Genomic DNA, 6,469 nt, shown 5'->3' with positions numbered 1-6,469 from the left:
TTGTGGGATACGTGGAAACCCAGGAGCTTGCCCGAGGGGACTCCAAATATGCACTTCTTTGGGTTGAGCCGTAGGTCCACTTCATTGAGGCTAGCAAAGGTTTCTTCCAGGTCATGTATCAGGGTTCTTGCCTCACGAGACTTCACCACAATGTCATCGACGTAAGCTTCAGCGTTCCTCTTGAGCTGCCAGCCTAAGGCGATGTGCATCAGCCGTTGAAAGGCCGCGCCTGCATTGCGCAGCCCAAACGGCATGCACGTATAGCAGTACACTCCACACGGGGTTAGGAAAGCCGTCTTCTCCACGTCTTCTACCGCCATCTTGATCTGGTGATAGCCCGAGAAGGCATCCAAGAAGCACAATAGGTCACACTCTGCGGTGGAGTCGACTATCTGGTCGATACGGGGGAGTGGAAATGGATCCTGCGAGCAGGCCTTGTTGAGGTTGGTGAAGTCGACGCACATGCGCTCTTTTCCTCCCTTCTTAGGCACAATGACCGGATTAGCCAGCCAATTAGGGTAGTGGACCTTGCGAATAACCCCTGCCACCTCTAGCTTCCAGGTCTCCTGAATGATGAAAGCCTGTTTCTCAGTAGACTGCCGCCTTGCCTTCTGCTTCACGGGGCGCACATTGGGGCACACGTTGAGGTGATGCTCAATCACTTCCCTTGGGACCCCCGCTAACTGATCTAGTTCCCACGCGAACACATTCTTGTTCGCACGCAAGAACCTGATTAGGGCCTTCTCCTGCTCGGGCTCGAGGTTGGCCCCTATGGTGAAGGTGGCACCAGTGGACCCATCCTCGTCGACTGGTACCTGCTTGGTTTCCTCCTTGTCTTGAGTGAACAGCTGCTTCTTTTTAGCCGGCGCAGCCCCTTGGGCTCAAGGGCGTTGGTGCTAGTGGGCTGCGCCACCGCAGGCCACCCTGAAAACAAGCCGGAGCACCTGCAGTGCATCCCTTGTGTCTCCTGACACGGTGAGGACGCCGCTGCTCCCGGGCATCTTCATGAGGTTGTACGCCGGGTGAGTTGCTGCCATGAACCGAGCCAAGGCCGGATAGCCAAGGATGGCGTTGTAGGGGAGGCCGATGGGGGCGATGTCGAAGTCGATCAGCTTCGTGCGGAAGTTGTCGCAGGTGCCAAAGGTCACTGGGAGGTGGATCTGTCCCAAGGAGGCGGTGGAACCGGCTCCGACGCCCGAGAAAGGCCTGCTGGGTTAGAGCTGCTCCGGCGGCACGTGGAGGAGGCTGAAGGCCTCCACCGAGAGCATGTTGAGGCCGGCACCACCATCGATGAGGGTCCTAGTGACGGCCACCTGGCAGATGGTGGGGGTGCACAGCATCGGGAGCGCACCTGAACCAATGAGGTTGAAGGGGTGGTCCTCCGAGTCGAAGGTTAGATCGGCCTCGGGCGCCACCTAGCCCGGGGGCTTCTCGACGCTTGGAGGCGGTGCTGACCCGGCGGGCGAACGGCTTGACGTGATGACTCGAGGGTGGTGCCTGGGAGCCACCCAGGAGAGCTGCGACGACGGGCGACGCTGGTGCGGCGAAACGGGCGAGGAAGAGGTCGCGCAGCTCCTCCTAGGAGGTGACAGAGGCCATCGACAGGTAGAGGAGCCACGCGCGTGGGATGCTGGTGAGGGCCATGGGTAACCAGTTGACCATCACCCGATCATCGCCCCCAGCTCCGAGGACGGCCTCCTCGTACGCCAGCAGGAAAATCATCGGGTCCTTCGCGCCGTCGTAGCACGGCGGCATCTCGGGCCTGAACTTGCGCGGCCACTGCACCTGTCGCAAGGCGGGTGCCAAGGCCCGGAGCCCCCTGGCCCCTGTGTCGGCATCCGTTGCTGGAGCGGGCGGCGCGTTGTCCGCCATGAGGGCGGGATGCGATGTCGGGGGAGAGCGGGTCGTCAGGAGGGAGGACTCCGGCGCACCCCTACCTGGCATGCCAAATGTCGGATTTCGGGTTCCGGCAGACCCTTGAGGTTCGAACACTGGGGTGCGCGCAAAGATCTCTCCCCTACCGATCTACGCCCAATCTCCTCGCGTGATTTGAGCTGGAAACCACGAACAACACAAGGGACACAAGGTTTATACTAGTTCGGGCCACCGTTGTGGTGTAATACCCTACTCCAGTGTGTGGTCTGTGGATTGCCTCAGGGGCTGATGAGGATCAGTACAAAGGAAGAACAGCCTCACGAGAGGTGTTCTTGAGCTTGTGCGATGAACTGCTAGGGTGAGTTCAGTCGTCTCTCCCTCTGTCTCTGCTAGGGTTCTCCTAGATTTCTAGATGTCCCTTCCCTCTGTGGTGGCTAGCTCTATTTATAGAGGCCCTGGGCCTCTCCCCAAATAATGAGCGGGAAGGGTGCCAACAATTGGCCATTTTAAAGGGGAACATGTAGTACAAGTTATCCTGACCAAAGGTGGTCTTCGGCTGCCAAAAGTACTGGTGATGACACCGTCTTGGGCTCCACGGTGACCTCCATCCTGCCGCTCTGCTGGTCTTGGTCTGGTTGCACCGGAATGGCAACCTTTGCCTGATGCCTTGGCCTGTGCTTGCCCCCTTTGCACCAAAGGGGAAACAAGGACACTGCGCAGGCCGGCGCCCGCCTGGCGCCTGCCTAGTCTCGATCGTCATGGCTTGCGTCATGGGTTCCTCGCGAGGTACCCATGCCTTGATCTCTCCGCCTCCTCGCGAGCCTTCCTGATGAGGCTGCCTCTGAGGAAGCTTCCTGTCGTCCGCCCTGCAAGGCTTGGCCCCTCGCGAGGGTCTTGGGCTTGAGCTGATGAAGATGGGCCGCGCTGGGCCCCCGCTTGAGCCACGCCGCAGGCCGCAGGCAAGCAAGTCTGGGGACCCCCGTTCCCAGAACGCCGACAGAGGAAGGCGGTGAGGCCCGCATACTCAGCCAAATAATAAAAATCTTCATTAATCCTGGCTTCTGTTAAGAAATCATCACAAGGCCATTCAGACGGCCGAACCTCCGCAGTACGAGGGAGATTATACTTGGGCTTCTTGTTCTCTTCACTTTGTTTATCCTTCGAGCTTCGGCTCGATGAGCCCCTCAAAAATCTCTTCATCTTTTTCTCAACGGGGATATGCATGTCCCCAACAATAAGAATATCATATTTCTTCTTGACAGTAGGAAGAGGAAATTCAAAACCTCCAATAGTAATAGTTGGAATTTTTCCAATAGAATTGATACTGTGGACTTGAGGTTGTTTCCTCGGAAAGTGTACCGTATGCTCATTGCCTTTGTTGCAATCAATAATAGCCCCTCCAGTATTCAAAAAGGGTCTTCCAAGAATAATAGACATACTATCGTCCTCGGGAATATCAAGAATAACAAAGTCCGTTAAAATAGTAACGTTTGCAACCACAACAGGCACATCCTCACAAATACCGACAGGTATAGCAGTTGATTTGTCAACCATTTGCAAAGATATTTCAGTAGGTGTCAACTTATTCAAATCAAGTCTACGATATAAAGAGAGAGGCATAACACTAACACCGGCTCCAAGATCACATAAAGCAGTTTTAACATAGTTTCTTTTAATGGAGCATGGTATAGTTGGTACTCCTGGGTCTCCAAGTTTCTTTGGTATTCCACCCTTAAAAGTATAATTAGCAAGCATGGTGGAAATTTCAGCTTCCGGTATCTTTATCTTATTTGTAAAAATATCCTTCATATACTTAGCATAAGGATTCATTTTAAGCATATCAGCCAAACACATACGCAAAAAGATAGGTCTAATCATTTCAGCAAAGTGCTCAAAATCCTCATCATCCTTTTTCTTGGATGGTTTAGGAGGAAAAGGCATGGGTTTCTGAACCCATGGTTCTCTTTCTTTACTGTGCTTCCAAGCAACAAAGTCTCTCTTATCATAACGTTGATTCTTTGATTGTGGGTTATCAAGATCAACAGCAGGTTCAATTTCTACATCATTATTATTGCTAGGTTGAGCATCAACATGAACATCATCATTAACATTATCACTAGGTTCATGTTCATTACCAGATTGTGTTTCAGCATCAGAAAGAGAAATATCATTGGGATTGTCAGGTGTGTCAATAACAGGTTCACTGGAAGCATGCAAAGTCCTATCATTTTTCTTTTTCTTCCTCTTAGAAGGATTAGGTGCATCAACGTTATTTCTCTGAGAATCTTGCTCAATTCTCTTAGGATGGCCCTCAGGATACAAAGGTTCTTGAGTCATTTTACCACCTCTAGTCATAACTCTAGCAGCATTATCATTCTTCTTATTATTTAATTCATTGAGCAAATCATTCTGAGCTTTAGGAAATTGTTCTACTTGAGTGGTAACCATAGAAGCATGTTTACTAATAAGTTTAAGTTCACCTTTAACACTAGCCATATAATCAAGTGTTCAATCATATAAGCATTGCGTTTCAGTTGTCTACCAAAATAAGCATTAAAATCTTCTTGCTTAACCATAAAGTTATCAAATTCATCCAAACATTGGCTAGCAAACTTAGCGGGAGGGATTTCAACTTTATCATATCTATAGAGAGAATTTACCTTTACTACCTGTGTCGGGCTATCAAGACCATGTGTTTCTTCAATAGGTGGTGAATTAAGACCATGTATTTCTTCAACAGGAGGTAAATTCTTAACATCTTCAGCTTTTATACCTTTTTCTTTCATAGATTTCTTTGCCTCTTGCATATCTTCAGGACTGAGAAATAGAATACCCCTTTTCTTCAGAGTTGGCTTAGGAGTTGGTTCAGGAAGTGTCCAATTATTTTCATTAGTCAACATATTATTCAATAGCAATTCAGCTTGATCAACAGTTCTTTCCCTGAAAACACAACCAACACAACTATCCAAGTAATCTCTGGAAGCATCAGTTAGTCCATTATAAAAGATATCCAGTATTTCATTTTTCTTGAGAGGATGATCAGGCAAAGCATTAAGTAATTGGAGAAGCCTCCCCCAAGCTTGTGGGAGACTCTCTTCTTCAATTTGCATAAAATTATATATTTCCCTTAAAGCAGCTTGTTTCTTATGAGCGGGGAAATATTTAGCAGAGAAGTAATAAATCATATCCTGGGGACTACGCACACAACCAGGATCAAGACAATTAAACCATATCTTAGCATCATCCTTTAATGAGAATGAAAATAATTGAAGGATATAATAGTAGCGAGTTTTCTCATCATTAGTGAACACGGTAGCTATACCATTTAATTTAGTAAGATGTGCCACAACAGTTCCAGATTCATAGCCATAGAAAGGATCAGATTCAACCAAAGTAATTATCTTAGGATCAACGGAGAAATCATAATCCTTATCAGTAATAAAGATAGGTGAAGTAGCATAAGCAAGATCATATTTCATTCTAGCATTCAGATATTTTTCTTTTAGCTTGCTAATAATTTCATAAGATCACTTCTATCATTGCAGGCAAGAAAGTCTCTAGTAGTTTCTTCATCCATAACATAACCCTCGGGAACAACAGGAAATTCATATCTAGGGGGAGAATCTTCATCATCACTTTCATCTATATTATCAGTTTCAATAATTTCATTCTCTCTAGCCCTAGCAAGTTGTTCATCAAGAAATTCACCTAGTGGCACAGTTGTATCAAGCATAGAAGTAGTTTCATCATAAGTATCATGCAAAGTAGAAGTGGCATCATCAATAGCATGCAACCTATCGGAATCAATTGCATGTATAGGTGTCGCAAGTTTACTCAAAACAGAAGGTGAATCAAGTGCAGAGCAAGATGACAGTTACTTACCTCCCCTCGTAGTTGAGGGGAAAATATTGATTGTTTGATCTTTCATGTTCTTCATAATGATAAGAAGATATAAATTCCAAGTGACTCAAGGAATAGAGCTATGCTCCCCAGCAATGGCACCAAAAATAGTCTTTATAGGGGATCGCAACAGTTTTCGAGGATAGCGTATTCAACCCAAATTTATTGATTCGACACAAGGGGAGCCAAAGAATATTCTCAAGTATTAGCAACTGAGTTGTCAATTCAACCACTCCTGGTAACTTAGTATCTACAACAAAGTATTTAGTAGCAAAGTAATATGATAGTAGTGGTAATGGTAGCAAAAGTAATATTTTTGGGTTTTGTAGTGATAGTAATAGTAGCAACGGAAAAGTAAATAAGCGAAGAACAATATATGAAAAGCTCATAGGCATTGGATCGGTGATGGATAATTATGCCAGATGCGATCGATCATGTAATAGTCATAACATAGGGTGACAGAACTAGCTCTAGTTCATCAATGTAATGTAGGCATGTATTCCGAATATAGTCATACATGCTTATGGAAAAGAACTTGCATGACATCTTTTGTCCTACCCTCCCATGGCAGCGGGGTCCTATTGGAAACTAAGGGATATTAAGGCCTCCTTTTAATAGAGTACCGGACCAAAGCATTAACACATAGTGAATACATGAACTCCTCAAACTACGATCATCACTGGGAGTGGTCCCG

This window comes from Triticum aestivum, chromosome 6A (genome assembly GCF_018294505.1).
Source record: "Triticum aestivum cultivar Chinese Spring chromosome 6A, IWGSC CS RefSeq v2.1, whole genome shotgun sequence".
NCBI lineage: Eukaryota > Viridiplantae > Streptophyta > Magnoliopsida > Poales > Poaceae > Triticum > Triticum aestivum.
The sequence above is the reverse complement of the archived record's forward strand: the minus strand, read 5'-3'. Positions refer to the sequence as shown.